The sequence below is a fragment of the Papio anubis genome, chromosome 1 (assembly GCF_008728515.1).
Source record: "Papio anubis isolate 15944 chromosome 1, Panubis1.0, whole genome shotgun sequence".
NCBI classification, from domain to species: domain Eukaryota; kingdom Metazoa; phylum Chordata; class Mammalia; order Primates; family Cercopithecidae; genus Papio; species Papio anubis.
In genome coordinates this window covers 182018569-182033503 of record NC_044976.1, presented here as the reverse complement: position 1 = coordinate 182033503, position 14935 = coordinate 182018569, and the positions used below count along the sequence as shown (strand labels likewise).

At 40.2% G+C, this 14935-nt stretch overlaps 1 long non-coding RNA gene across 1 annotated transcript in view; it reads right to left on the bottom strand.

Annotated features, from left to right (window-relative positions):
- Positions 1 to 5005: 5005 nt before the first annotated feature.
- LOC116271268 overlaps positions 5006 to 14935 on the bottom strand; it is a 16001-nt gene continuing 6071 nt past the window's right edge. Inside the window, exons 2-3 of the long non-coding RNA XR_004179725.1 lie at positions 6611 to 6708; positions 5006 to 5187 (exon numbers count right to left, since the gene is read on the bottom strand). This is a non-coding gene — a long non-coding RNA (uncharacterized LOC116271268). The remainder of the gene's footprint in view (positions 5188 to 6610; positions 6709 to 14935) is intronic.

The window sequence follows — 14935 nt, the reverse complement described above, 5'->3', positions numbered from 1 at the left end:
TGAAGCTTTATGGCTTTTAGTGGCTAATTTCTTTAATCAACAGTGGCTGTCCTCTATGGAGGCCTTTAAGGTAAAGGAACAAAGTAATAAGTCATCCACATATTTCACGAGAACAGAATGCAAAGGAAATGCCAAATCTGCTATGTCTGTTTTTAAGACTTGGGAGAAGTATTTGGGACTATCAGCATACCCCAGAGGCATTACTGTCCAGGTATATTGTTGTCCTTTCCATGTTAAGGCAAAAAGATAAGGCAAAAAGGTATATTGTTGTCCTTTCCATGTTAAGGCAAAAGATACAGGATAATTAGAAAGAAAGAAAGAAAGAAAGAAAGAAAGAAAGAAAGAAAGAAAGAAAGAAAGAAAGAAAGAAAGAAAGAAAGAAAGAAAGAAAAGAAAGAAAAGAAAGAAAGGAAGAAAGAAAGAAAAGCACTGCAGAGGTCAATCACAGTGAAAACCTGACTACCTGGTGGTATGGCTGATAGTAATGTATGCAGGCTAGGTACAACAGGATGATGGGGTATTAAAATGTTATTGATGGCTCTTAAGTCCAGGACAGATCTCCATCCCTGGTTATTAGTTTTTTGTACTCATAGAATGGGGGTATTACATGGGCTAGTGCATGGAATGGTTAGTCCCTGCTTGAGGTAGTCCTCAATAATTAGTTTGATTCCCTGAATGGGTTCCTGGCATAAGGGAATCTAATTGTTTAACATATGGAAGTCTTTTTGTTTCATCTATTTGTGTGTTAATTGGTTGTGCTGAATGAAAATAGCCAATATCTGTGGTGCATTTGGACCATAAGTTTTCAGAGTAGAGAGGAAGTAGGTCTTGAAATGTTTCACTAAGTGATATTTTCTCCTTGTTTTAAAGAACTGAAAATATAGAGATGGAAAGTACAGAGAGTTCCTCGAGGGTTCCCTCTATAGCAGTTTTTTTCCAGTAGTAATTGCATTTCCCTCTTTTGGAAGAAAGAAATGTGAGTTTTGTGGGCTTCCAGAAAAATTTCAGCCAATTAAGTGAATGAGAGCTGAAGGGACTAACAGAAACTGATAAGGGCCCCGGAGTTCCCCCAAGTCAAAAGGCTATGGGAAAATGGCCTCTTTCACTGCAATTGGGGACTCATCTTGTCTGTGCAAAGATCTGCTGGGCCACTGGCACATAGTCTTCTGGATTCAGGTCCCTTGTCAGTGTTCCCACACAGTCCCAGTACCCTCCTTGGATCTTCTCCAGGTCCATCTGGAAAGCCCCATCAACCTTGGAGTCCTCATGAGACTAATGACAAGCCTGGGCCCAGAGTGTCTTCTAGTGCTGGGACAGCTGCAGTAATCACAGCCTAAGGCCTAAGGGAACACATCAGTCAGTCTGCTTAGAATCCCTGGAAGGACCTCTGAAGAAGGACAGGGACAGATAAAGCCAGATTGTGAAGACTAAAATAAATACCTAATCCCTCAATGTGCAGACATCATTGCATCTACATAGGCATCAAGAGCATTTAGGGAAATATGAACTCACCAAACAGACAAAATAAGGTAACAGAGATTGACCCTAAAGTGATGGAGACGTGTAATCTCTCCAACAAAAAATTCAAAATAGTTGTTTTAAGGAAGTTCAATGAACTTCAAGAAAACACTGAAAATCCATTCAAAAATGTATCAGAGAAGCTTAACAAAGAGATTGAAACAATAAACACAAAAATTAAACAGAAATCCTGGAGCTACAAATTACAATAGATGAAATGAAAAATGCAATAGAAAGCATTAACAGCAGAATTCATCGAACAGAAGAACCAGTGAGCTTGAAGACAGATTATTTGAAAATATAGTCAGAGGAGAAAAAAGAAAAAAGAACTGAAAAGGAATGAACAAAGTATGTGGGATCTATGGGACAACATCAATATTTTCCAGGATGTTGTGGTTGGCAGTTGTACAGTTTGGCCCAGTTCAAGGGTTCAAGGCAAGTTCTTGATTTTTGTATGTGGAAGTTTATAGGACATGCAGGCAGTCCTTCTTAGAATGACTTTGCACAGCCATATGGTGTAATGGAATAGTTATACATTCTGGATTCAGAAAATGGAGGTTCAAATTCTAGCTATACCACTTCTCCAACCTTGTGACCATAAGCAAATCATTTCACCTTTCCAATAAATTTCCTTATCTGTGAAAGAGGACTATGGTAATATATCATCAATTTTGATAAGAATTAAACAAGACAAAGTATGTGAAAGTATTGAGGTTATTAGAGGTTATACAAGTGTTTGTCATATATGTGTTATATAAAATACATATGTGTTAGAACCATTTATATATAATTATATATATAATTATATATTTATATATAATGAAAATTAGAATATATACACATTTAATACATGATCAGTATGTGTTAGATTGTATTAAATGTTTGCTTTGCACAAGTTTTTCAATTCCTGCTTAATAACACATGCAATCATGTGTATTTCCAAAACCAGCTACCATTTCATCATTACTCTTATTTCTGCCTGACAGTTTTTCAGCTGCTTTTCCCCCTTTATAATATTTTGTGGGCTTTCTGTTAATGCAGTAGGATTTGTAACCAAATGCTCACAGATTCTCATTCCTTTTTCAACAGGTGGGTGCACTCAGTCCTGGGATTCCAGGAGTGTTTTTAGTAGTCAGTGAGTCTCACTAAAACCTGAGGGTCTTCTCCCAGGCTGGGCACCCAGCTGCCTTTTTCTATTTTTGGAAGGACCACAGAAAATCTCCTGTCAAAAGTTTAAAACTTTCCACTGCCTGTAAATAGGGTGATTCATCCCTTGTAAAATATAACCTGGTTTGATTACATATAACCTCATTCTGACATATCCTTCAGCTTTTTAAAAAATTGCAGCTGTCTTGCTATAAGATGTCCCATTGCATATTTCATTTGTATTATTAGGCTATAAATCAGCAACAAAACAGAGAGATGCTCTTAAGAGAGACACTCTTCTTTTTAAGAGTGTTCTAAGAAAAAGGCATTGCCTTTGTATAGTTAAAGTGATTACCTTGCCTGTGAGCTACACTATTTAAAGGAAGCCCCCATAGGGAATGTATTAAAGAAGATACTCAACATTGAAAGAAACTAATCTTTGAGGGTTTGTAAAGATTAAATGTAGGAAAATATAATTTTTAAAGCTTAAAAACATTCCTAAATCACACATTTCAGAAGTACTCTTTTTCTTAACAGGTATAAAACGTAATTTAGTGAAATAGGAAAGACTTAGTCGTTAGATTTAAATATATTGGTTGTCTGATTCACAAATCTTGTTGAGGAAATTAACAAAATGGAAGCAAATCACAGCAATTAAATGGATCAAAATTGGCCTCATCTCCCCACCACCAGAATTTACCATTTTTATATATTGTTATAGATTTGTACATATACATAGAATTATTTTGGCTTTTATTTATGTAAATGTCAGACTACAAACATCATTTAAGCAACTTCATTTTTTTTTACTCAGCAATGCTTTTTTTAAACAAGCATTAAATGTTTTTAAGATGTACGCATTGTTTCTGTCTCACAACTGTTACAGTAAATGAGTCTATGATTCTAAGTCTTTGTTTGTTTGTTTGTTTAAAGCCAGCCTCAGGTTTGCTAAATCCCAGTTTGCTTTTGACATTACCAGAAATAAAGGAGGAAGAAACTAACTCCATTGCTTGGCTTTATTCCAAGAGCACTTCACTACTAATCTTAAGGAGACATTAGCCAACAAAAGTGAAACGTGGATCTGAAGCAATATTCCTGATATGTAATTTAATCCTCAAAACTACTTTGTTCTGAACAACCAGATACTTAAGAAATGGATTTGTTCTGCCTTGGATTTCCAGCTAGTTCCTCCTAGTTTATCTCACTGATGGATGAATTAGTTCATCCACCCATTCAATGAGTTTTTATTAACTGTCAGCTAAATGCACAGCACTGCATTTAACAAGTTGTTTTAGTTTTGATTGTGAAGAACTAATTTTGTGAAGGGCATCTTTATTCTTTTTATGTCATCTTTACATATTACATGATGTACTTCCTAAATCCTAGTTACCTTTCCCAACCACTATGAACCAATAACTCAAACAAGGTGGTAGAGAAAATATAGGTGCTACCACAGATTTAGCTGTTTGTTCTATAGTTCCACCAAATCTTCAAGATGTATCCTATACTTCAAAAAAGATACATACCTTAAAATTAGAATTCCTGCTAATACTAAGTCCACAGAGGTTAAATTCGTTATTCTAGAGTCACAGGGCAAGTAATTGTGAGTACAATGTTTGCAATCAGATGTAGGTTAGATCAACAATATCCTGCTACTGAAATATGAAAGTTTTAAGCCCTTATAAACGCTGAGCTATTTTATCACAAGAATTTCAGCATCTGGTTTGTGCAAAATCAACGTTAATTATATTTATAGATTATTTGGGGTGTGGATTTTAAGATCTTTTTTAAAGTCAGGAAATAAATTCCCAGACCATCCAAAATGAATTTGTGCTTATTTGGGCTTGTTTGTTGCTAAATTCATTTAGGCACAATGTAGATTGAAGATCTCTCTGATCTTTTTCCTGGAGTGATGCCTTGACTTTCATAGATAGCAATACACTTTTACCTAGCAAAAAAGCAGAACCCATCTGTTTTCATAGTTACCAACAAGAGATTGTAAATAAAACCAATGAGGTAAAGGGCCCTGTTTTAATTTTACTAGACTCTGTTTAATTAGAGTTTCTTCTGTTCTAAGCTATGGCTTTTCATAATGGTCAGGTTAACTTCACATTTAAGAGAGTGAGATTCTGAGCCATTGATGAGCTCAAATTTCAAGTTTCTCTTTTTCCGTGTGGTAGACAAACATTGTTTCCTTACTGGTATTTTATCTGTGACTTCGAATGGCTGAATACTCAAAGAACTTTAAGGTACATTCTACATGATTTTTTGTGTGTTTTGTTCTTTAGGTGTCTGATCAGCAACAGGTTCCATCATGTGCCCTTCCACAGAGTCTCAAAATCTCAGAGCAATTCCTTTGAGCTGAGTTGCTGTCTCAGGGCTGAGCAGCATCCATCATGAGACAAACACCATGTTGTTGAGGTAGACTCATACCTGGAGATCTGCCCAGTGAAAAACAGACTCTGCTTAGATTGTCCAGTGCATTCTCACCAAAGGCAAAGTCGCTGTGTTTTTCTTCTAAGGCTGTTAGGATGATTAAACAAATGGGCGAAAGCCCACTGAAAACACTACAATAAGGTATCATACCTCATGCTTAGCTGATACCTAGCCTGCACTGGTTTTGTTAAATATTAACGTAATTCCACACTGATTGGTAAATAACTGCTGACTTCCAACATCTAACAACCAAGGAGTTTACACCCAGTCCAACAAGGAGGGCCTCTGATTCTGCTCCATTCTGATTGGCTCCCAATTTTAGTGATTATGTTTTAATGTCCTTCTTGCCCAAAACAAAGGTGAAAATAAAAGTGAATGAGGCCAGACACGGTGGCTCACACCTGTAATCCCAGCACTTTGGGAGGCCGAGAGGGGTGGATCACCTGAGGTCAGGAGTTCAAGACCAACATGGCCAACATGGTGAAACCCCGTCTCTACTAAAATTACATAAAGTTAGCTGGGCGTGGTGGCGGGCACCTGTTATCCCAGCTACTTGAGAGGCTGAGGCGGGAGAATCACTTGAACCCGGGAGGTGGAGGTTGCGGTGAGCTGAGATCACACCATTGCACTCCAGCCTGGGCAACAAGAGCGGAAACTCCATCACACACACACACACACACACACACACAAATTAGTCAGGCATGTGACCGGCGCCTGTACTCCCAGCTACTTGGGAGGCTGAGGCAGGAGAATCGCTTGACCCAGGGAGGCGGAGCTTGCAGTGAGCTGAGATGGCGCCACTGCACTCCAGCCTGGGCGACAGGGCGAGACTCCATCTCAAAAAAAAAAAAAAAAAAAAAAAATGAAACAACAAATGTATACACAAATAGACTGTGGTTTACAAATATCACTTTTAGCTCCTAATGCTGAATAACAAATTATCCTGAAAGCTAGTGGATTAAAATAACAATATTTTGCTCACAAGTCTATAATTTGCGCATACTTGGCAGAGCAGCTTGTTGCTGTTCCAGTTGGTGTTAGCCAGGGTAGCTCGATGGTTGGTGTAATGGTTAATTTTATGTGTCAATTTAGCAAGGTCATGGGACCCAGATATTTGGTTAAACACCAGTCTGGATGTTGCTTTGAAGGTATTTTTTAAATGAGATTAACATTTAAATAAGTAAACTTTGAGTAAAGTAAATTATCCTCCATAATGTGGGTGGGGCTCATCCAATCAGTTTCTTAAGTAAAAACACACTGAGGAAACAGAAGAGAGGATTCTGCCAGCAGATTGCCTTTGGACTTAAGCTGCAACATCAACTTCCATGGGTCTCCGACTTGCTGGTCTACCCTGTAGATGTCAGACTTGCCAGCCTCTGTAATCATGTGATAACTTCTCTGGAGGACCCTGACTAAGACAGCTGGGAACTGGAATAATCTGAAGTCCTTACTCCATCACATGTCTGGTGGTTAACACTAGAAAGACTTAAACAATTGGGATTAGGACTACCTGGGGCTTCTTGGGCATCTCCATCTCATAGTCTTCCAGGATGGCAGCTTCAGGTGAACTTTTTTCATGTCAGATCAGGATTCCAAAGGCATTTGTCCCTAGAAAGAGAAAACAGAGCAGAATCTGAATTTTTTTATGACTTAACTTCTGAGGTCACATTGTATCATTCATGATGTCTTCTATTGGTTGAGGCCTTTACAAATGTCCACCCAGATTCAGGAAGAGGGAACTCAGACCCCATCTCTCAATGCAGAAATGTCAACATCACATTATAAGAAAAACATGTGGGATGAAATATACTGGTGCAGCCATCTTTGAAAAATACCATCTGCCTCACTAATGTTTTCAAATTCTAAAACATATTTTCTATTTATTTAGGGTTACTAATGCTTGATGCTCTGCTTTTTGAGTAGATCCACTTGTTAACCATTCTTTTTTTTTCTTTTTTTCACTGTAAGTGGTTATTTTATTATCAGAGAGATGTATACTTGAAAAACTTAATTTCCAGTTTTTAATTCCCCTAAATTTTTTATTTATTTATTTACTTTTGAGATAGCGTCTCACTTTGTCGCCTAGGCTGGAGTGCAGTGGTGCAATCTCGGCTCACTGCAACCTCTGCCTCCCAGTTCATGCAATTCTCCTGCCTCAGCTGGGAACCACCAGGCCCGGCTAATTTTTGCATTTTTAGTAGAGACGGGATTTCCCCATGTTGCCCAGGCTGGTCTCAAATTCCTGGCCTCAGGTGATCCCACCCACCTCAGCCTCCCAAAGTGCTGGGATTACAGGTGTGAGCCATTGCACCTGGCCATAATTCCCCTAAATTTTAGTATCTTGATTTTTTTTCTTAAAGTCACACAAAGTAAGTTCAATGTAAAACTAAGAAGTTTTCATGTGCCCCTTAAGGCTACAAAACTGTTTTATAAAAGAATATGTAATGAGAATGCAATTAACGAAATTGCCATCTAAGACAATTTAATCGTTTGGCTTGAGTGAATCCCAATTTGGACAATGTTAGCATTATCTTCGAGTCTCTTTTTACTTAGAACCAGCTGTTCTGCTTTTCCAAGCCTCTTTCTCTGGTAGGAATTTAGGTAGAGGAGGGGCTGGGTTGAGGCAAGAAGATGACCTCTCTTGGTTGGTATGAAAAAGTAGCTTAGAGCCAGGATAGGTAGAGTTGATTCTACCCTACCATTCCCAAGGGGGTAGTTACTTCTTACTGGAACTGCTGCTAATTTACCTTCGAGGTAGTTGCTGCTATTTTTTCTTAGATATAAATTTTGGCTTAAACTTTCAAAAACATAACAACTATACTTGTCTGTTCAGTGTTACAAAGAGGAAAAGTTTCTTGAGCCTCAAATCAGTGGGATATCATTTCGACTGAGTGAAGTTATTTTCTTGTAACCTTTATGCCTCCTTCTTGGCTGTTCTTTCGCCCATTCCCCACACGTATATTAAAATTCCTATTAATTATTTTTATTTTAAAAATTTGTTATTTAAGATTTTGAAAATAAAAAAGCTACAAAGATAATAATACACTCATCTGTGTATCCACACCTAGCTTAAGAAATCAAATGTTACCAACATAGTTGAAGCTTCCTGTGTTCACCCTTACCACATAGTAATCTCTTCTGCTCCCTCAGGAGGTAATCGCTTTTCTGAATTTAGTATTTTTTATTCCTGAGCACTTAAAAATCTTTTACTACATTTGTGTATGTTCCTAAGTAATCTATACCAGTACTGTGCATGCTTTTAAGCTTTATGGAAGTGGAACATACTATATATATCCATCTGCAAACTGCTTTTTATTTTTATTTTTTGAAATGGAGTCTCGCTCTGTCACCAGGCTGGAGTGCAGTGGCACGATCTCGGCTCACTACAACCTCTGCCTCCCAGGTTCAAGTGATTCTCCTGCCTCAGCCTCCCGAATAGCTGGGATTACAGGCACCCACCACCACACCCAGCTAATTTTTGTTTTTGTTTTTGTTTGTTTGTTTTTGAGATGGAGTTTTGCTCTTGTTGCCCAGGCTGGAGTGCAATGGTGTGATCTTGGCTCATGTCAACCTTGGCCTCCCGGATTCAAGCGATTCTCCTGTCTCAGCCTCCTGAGTAGCTGGTACTATAGGCATGCACCACCACACCCGGCTAATTTTTTGTATTTTTAGTAGAGATGGGGTTTGTCCATGTTGGTCAGGCTGGTCTCAAACTCCCGACCTCAGATGATCCACCCACCTTGGCCTCCCAAAGTTCTGGGATTACAGGCGTGAGCCACTACGTCTGGCCTGCAACGTGCTTTTTAAAAATTATATTTATGTGATTGTGAAAATGGCCATACTTCCCAAGGTAATTTATAGATTCAATGCCATCCCCATTAAGCTACCAATGACTTTCTTCACAGAATTGGAAAAAACTACTTTAAAGTTCACATGGAACCAAAAAAGAGCCCACATTGCCAAGACAATCCTAAGCCAAAGGAACAAAGCTGGAGGCATCATGCTACCTGACTTCAAACTATACTACAAGGCTACAGTAACCAAAACAGCATGGTACTGGTACCAAAACAGATATATAGGCCAATGGAACAGAACAGAGGCCTCAGAAATAATACCACACATCTACAACCCTCTGATCTTTGACAAACCTGACAAAAACAAGAAATGGGGAAAGGATTCCCTATTTAATAAACGGTGCTGGGAAAACTGGCTAGCCATATGTAGAAAGCCGAAACTGAATCCCTTCCTTACACCTTATACAAAAATTAATTTAAGATGGATTAGATATTAAAATGTTAGACCTAAAACCATAAAAACCCTAGAAGAAAACCCAGGCAATACCATTCAGGACATAGGCATGGGCAAGGACTTCATGACTAAAACACCAAAAGCAATGGCAACAAAAGCCAAAAGTGACAAATGGGATCTAATTAAACTAAAGAGCTTCTGCACAGCAAAAGAAACTACCATCAGAGTGAACAGGCAACCTACAGAATGGGAGAAAATTTTTGCAATCTACTCATCTGACAAAGGGCTAATATCCAGAACCTACAAAGAACTCAATCAAATTTACAAGAAAAAAACAAACAACCCCATCAAAAAGTGGGCAAACGATATGAACAGACACTTCTCAAAAGAAGACATTTATGCAGCCAACAGACACATGAAAAAATGCTCATCATCACTCGCCATCAGAGAAATGCAAATCAAAACCACAATGAGATACCATCTCACACCAGTTAGATGGCGATCATTAAAAAGTCAGGAAACAGGTGCCAGAGAGGATATGGAGAAATAGGAACACTTTTACACTGTTGGTGGGACTGTAAACTAGTTCAACCATTGTGGAAGACAGTGTGGCGACTCCTCAAGGATCTAGAACTAGAAATATCATTTGACCCAGCCATCCCATTACTGGGTATATACCCAAAGGATTATAAATCATGCTACTATAAAGACAGATGCACACGTATGTTTATTGCAGCACTATTCACAATAGCGAAGACTTGGAACCAATCCAACTGTCCATCAAGGACAGACTGGATTAAGACAATGTGGCACATATACACCATGGAATACTATGCAGCCATAAAAAAGGATGAGTTCACGTCCTCTGTAGGGACATGGATGCAGCTGCAAACCATCATTCTCAGCAAACTATTGCAAGAACAGAAAACCAAACACTGCATGTTCTCACTCATAGGTGGGAATTGAACAATGAGAACCCTTGGACACAGGAAGGGGAACATCACACACCGGGGCCTGTTGCGGGGTGGGGGAAGCAGGGAGGACTAGCATTAGGAGATATACCTAATGTAAATGACAAGTTAATGGGTGCAGCACACTAACATGGCACATGTATACATATGTAACAAACCTGCACATTGTGCACATGTACTCTAGAACATAAAGTATAATAAAAAAATAAAATAAATAAAAATTATATTTATGTGATACATCCTTAAACTTATTTTCACTGTTTCTTGGTCTTTCATTATATGAATATTCCTCAGTTTACTACCCATTCTTCTATTGATGGCCATGTTATTTCCCATTTTTGCTATTATAAACGATGCTTCTGTAAAATTCCTGGTACTTGTCTCCTTGTGCACCTGGGTGAGTTTCTTATGGCAGTGAACCATTTAATCCAAGTCTGCAGTGAGATAAGAAGTTTGTGTAAGAATATATATCATCATACTGTCTCCTTCATTAAGGAAGTCTTATCTTAAAAAATGTCAGCTTAGCTGGGCGTGGTGGCTCATGCCTGTAATCCCAGCACTTTGGGAGACCAAGGCGGGTCAGGAGATCGAGACCAGCCTGGCTAACATGGTGAATCCCCGTCTCTACTAAAAATCACGAGGTCAGGAGATCGAGACCAGCCTGGCTAACATGGTGAATCCCCGTCTCTACTAAAAATACAAAAAGTTAGTCGGGCGTGGTGGCAGGCACCTGTAGTCCCAGCTACTCAGGAGGCTGAGGCAGGAGAATGGCGTGAACCCGGAAGGCGGAGCTTGCAGTGAGCCAAGATCACGCCGCTGCACTCCAGCCTGGGTGACAGAGCGAGACTCCATCTCAAAAAAAAAAAAGTCAGCTCATCTCTAAATAGTATGTTTAGGGACATAGTTGACTTACATCCTTGCATGAGCTCTTTATCTTATTGGTCTAGTAACAAAGAGTTTGAGAATGTGGACTATTTTGAATGAAATTGTTGGGTCATGGGCATATCTTCAATTTTACTGCATATTTCCAAAATGTTTTATAAAATGATTGTACCAACTTACACAGCCATCAGAAGTGAATTAAAAACTCCCATTGTTTCACATCTTTGCCAACATGTAATATCATTAGACCTTTTAAATTTTGCAAATCTGGATATAAAGTTTGGCTTAAACTCTGATAAAAGCATCAAGTGGCTTCTCAGTATGGTTTTATTTTCTCTTTCCTTGATTGTTAATGATATAAAGCATTTTGCCATTTTTCAGAAACTAGTTTTTAGGCTAGGCATGGTGGCCACTCATGCCTATAATTCTAGCACTTTTGAAGGTGGAGCTTGGGCCCAGAGTTTAAGACCAGCCTGGGCAATGTGACCTGATATCTACTAAATATATAAAAATTAGCCAGGTGTGGTGGCATGTACCTGTGGTCCCAGCCACTTGGGAGGCTGAGATGGGAGGATCACTTGAGTCCAAGGAGTTTGAGGTTACAGTGAGCTGTGATCATGCCACTCCAGCCTGGCCCATAGAGTGAAACCCTGTGTCAAAAAAAAATATAAGGCCAGATGCAATGACTCATGTCTGTAATCCCAGCAATTTGGGAGGCTGAGGCGGGTGGATCACTTGAGCTCAGGAGTTTGAGACAAGCCTGGTCAATGAAGTGATAACCCATCTCTACAAAAAATACAAAAACTAGGCGGGTGTGGTGGCATACGCCTGTAGTCCCAGCTACTCAGGAAGCCTAGGTGAGAGGATAGCTTGAGCCTGGGAGGTGTCAGTGAGCCAAGATCATGCCCCTGCTCTCCAGCCTGGGGGACAGAGCTAGACCCTGTCTCAAAAAAATATAAAATAAAATAAAGTCAGATAAGATAAGATAAAATAAGATAAAATGGTTTTTAGTGTTTTTATAAGCATTGAACTTTTCTGGACTAATCTTCAATTTTTCTTTATTCATTTCTTCCTTTTATTCAATGTTTCAAAGGTAAACCATGTTTGCTTATTGCTTTTTAATCTCTTTTTCCTATTTCTTTCTCCTTTTATCATTTCATTCTTGCCTGTGGAATGTTATGCTTCTATGACTGGCTTTCTGCTTTTCTACCTCTACCGTTACTTTTTCCTGGCTCAGGTTCTCTCAGAATCCTTCTTTTCTGGCCAGTTGTAGTGGCTCACGCCTGTTATCCCAACACTTTGGGAGGCCAGTGCAGGAGGACTCCTTAATCCCAGGAGTTCAAGACCAGCCTAGGTAACACCACGACACTCCATCTCTACAAGAAATACAAAAATTAGCTGACTGCGCGACTGCACCCCACGCCGGACAACAGAGTGAGACCCTGTCTCAAAACAAACAAACAAAGAATCCTTCCTTTTGGTAAAGGTTATGTCTTTGGTAAAGGTCATTATTCATGCATGCGACTAAACAAGACTCAGGGGTGTAATAATAGAAGCAACTTTATTTTCTTCTCCCACTGTCCTTAGTGGGGAAATTCCTTTTACTCCTGCACAAAAACTTAGGCTAGCCCCATGACTTTTCTCATCCATTGTAGTTAATAAAAGTCTTATATCACATTAGCTTGCAAACACAGCATTAATTCAGTAAAAAATATTCAGCCCAGTATATGAATCAACATTTTAATCTTTACACAAAGGTACAACTTCTATCCTTTTGGATCTAGGACTTCCTGCAGTAGTGCTGCCTCCTTCCACGAAGTCAGGCATGGTCCTTCTTTTCTCTTTTCCTATCTGGACTATATCCCTTTCCTCAGGTTTGCTAATTATGATTCCTACCCTGCCCAGGGTGGAAGGCAGGGAACTGGGGAGTCAGGGAAGAGCCGTAAGGAAGACAAGAACATTCTTACGCGACTGGTACTGTTGTAAGGTGGCTTTGTCTCAGGCTTGGTAGATGGGTAAAGCCCATTGTTTCTCTTAGAGGTCCTGGGTTCTTTAAAGATTCTCCTGCTCAGCCTCTGCAGCTACAACTCTCTGGATGTGTATATTGCCTCTCCTTTGGGTGGCCATTCCCAGTGTCCCGTAGCCAAATATTCCTCTTTCTCTGAGGTCCACTCACGCTGGTAGGCTACCTCCTTAGGGGGATTCCTTCAATTTTAATTTTTTTTTTTTTTTTTTTTGAGACAGAGTCTGGCTCTGTTACCCAGGCTAGAGTGCAGTGGCGCAATCTTGGCTCACTGCAACCTCCACCTTCTGAGTTTAAACAATTCTCCCTGCCTCAGCCTCCTGACTAGCTGGCATTATAGGCGCCCACCACCATGCCCAGTTAATTTTTGTATTTTTAGTAGAGACAGGGTTTTGCCATGTTGGCTAGGCTGGTCTTGAACTCCTGACTTAGGTGATCCATCCACCTTGGACTTCCAAAGTGCTGGGATTTTAATATCCTCCTCCTCCTCCTTCTTCTTCTTCTTTAGGAAAATGCCTATTCTCTTTTTTTGGTGACAGGGTCACTCACTCCCAGGCTGGAGTGTAGTGGCACAGTCATGACTCACTGCAGCTTCAACCTCCTGGGCTCAAGTGATCTCCCCACCTCAGCCTCTTGAGTAGCTGGGACTACAGTCCCGTGCCACCAGGCCCAGCTAATTTTTTGTAGAGACAAAGTTTCATCATGTTGCCCAGGCTGGTCTCGAACTCTGGGCTCAAGTGATCTGCCCACCTCGGCCTGCTAAAGTGTTGGGATTACAGGCATGAGCCACTGCGGCTGGCCTAACTCCCATTTCAGAGCAGCAACACTTACCTTCCCTGCCACCATCCTCTACTCTGCTATCAAGGTTGCTGTGCCTTTTTCAGGCCTGAATCCAGTTACAGGCTACTCTGCCTTTCAGATTCTGGCCCACGCATCAAGCTCTCCATATTGTCTTCTCAATGCCCCTATTACGAGCTTAAGGAAGAAGCCACCTCCACACCCCACAGCCTATCCAAATAAATCTTCCTGTCAAACCCTTTGAATGTACAATTTCTCCATCCTTTCATATCAGTGACCAGGTTGAAGGGTCTTGCATGAGGAGGTTCAAGAATCACATACTTGGTCTCATATATCTCCTTCTAAAATGTGCATCTTAAGGGCCAGGTGCGTGGTTCACGCCTGTCATCCCAGCACTTTGGGAGGCCAAGCCAGGCAGATCACTTAAGATCAGAAGCTTGAGACCAGCCTGCCCAACATGGTGAAACCCTATCTCTAGTAATAATACAAAAATTTGCCAGGTGTGATGGTGTGCACCTGTAGTTCCAGCTACTCGGGAGACTGGGGCAGGAGAATTGCTTGAACCCAGGAGGCAGAGGTTGCAGTGAGCCGAGATCACGCCACTGCACTCCAGCCTGGGCAACAGAGCAAGGCTCTGTATCAAAGAAAAAAAGTGCATCTTGACCAACCTGGGCAACATGGCAAGACCTCGTCTCTGCAAAAATACAAAAATTAGCCAGGTGTTGTGCATGTAGTCCCAGCTACTGGGGAGACTGAGGTAGGAGGATCACCTGAGCTCCAGAGGTTGAGATTGCAGTGAGCTGTGACCGTGCCCCTGTACTCCAGCCTGGGTGACAGAGTAAGACCTACTCTAAAAAATAAAAATAATTATAATGTGCATCTTCATGTATACATATGAAACAAACCTGCACAT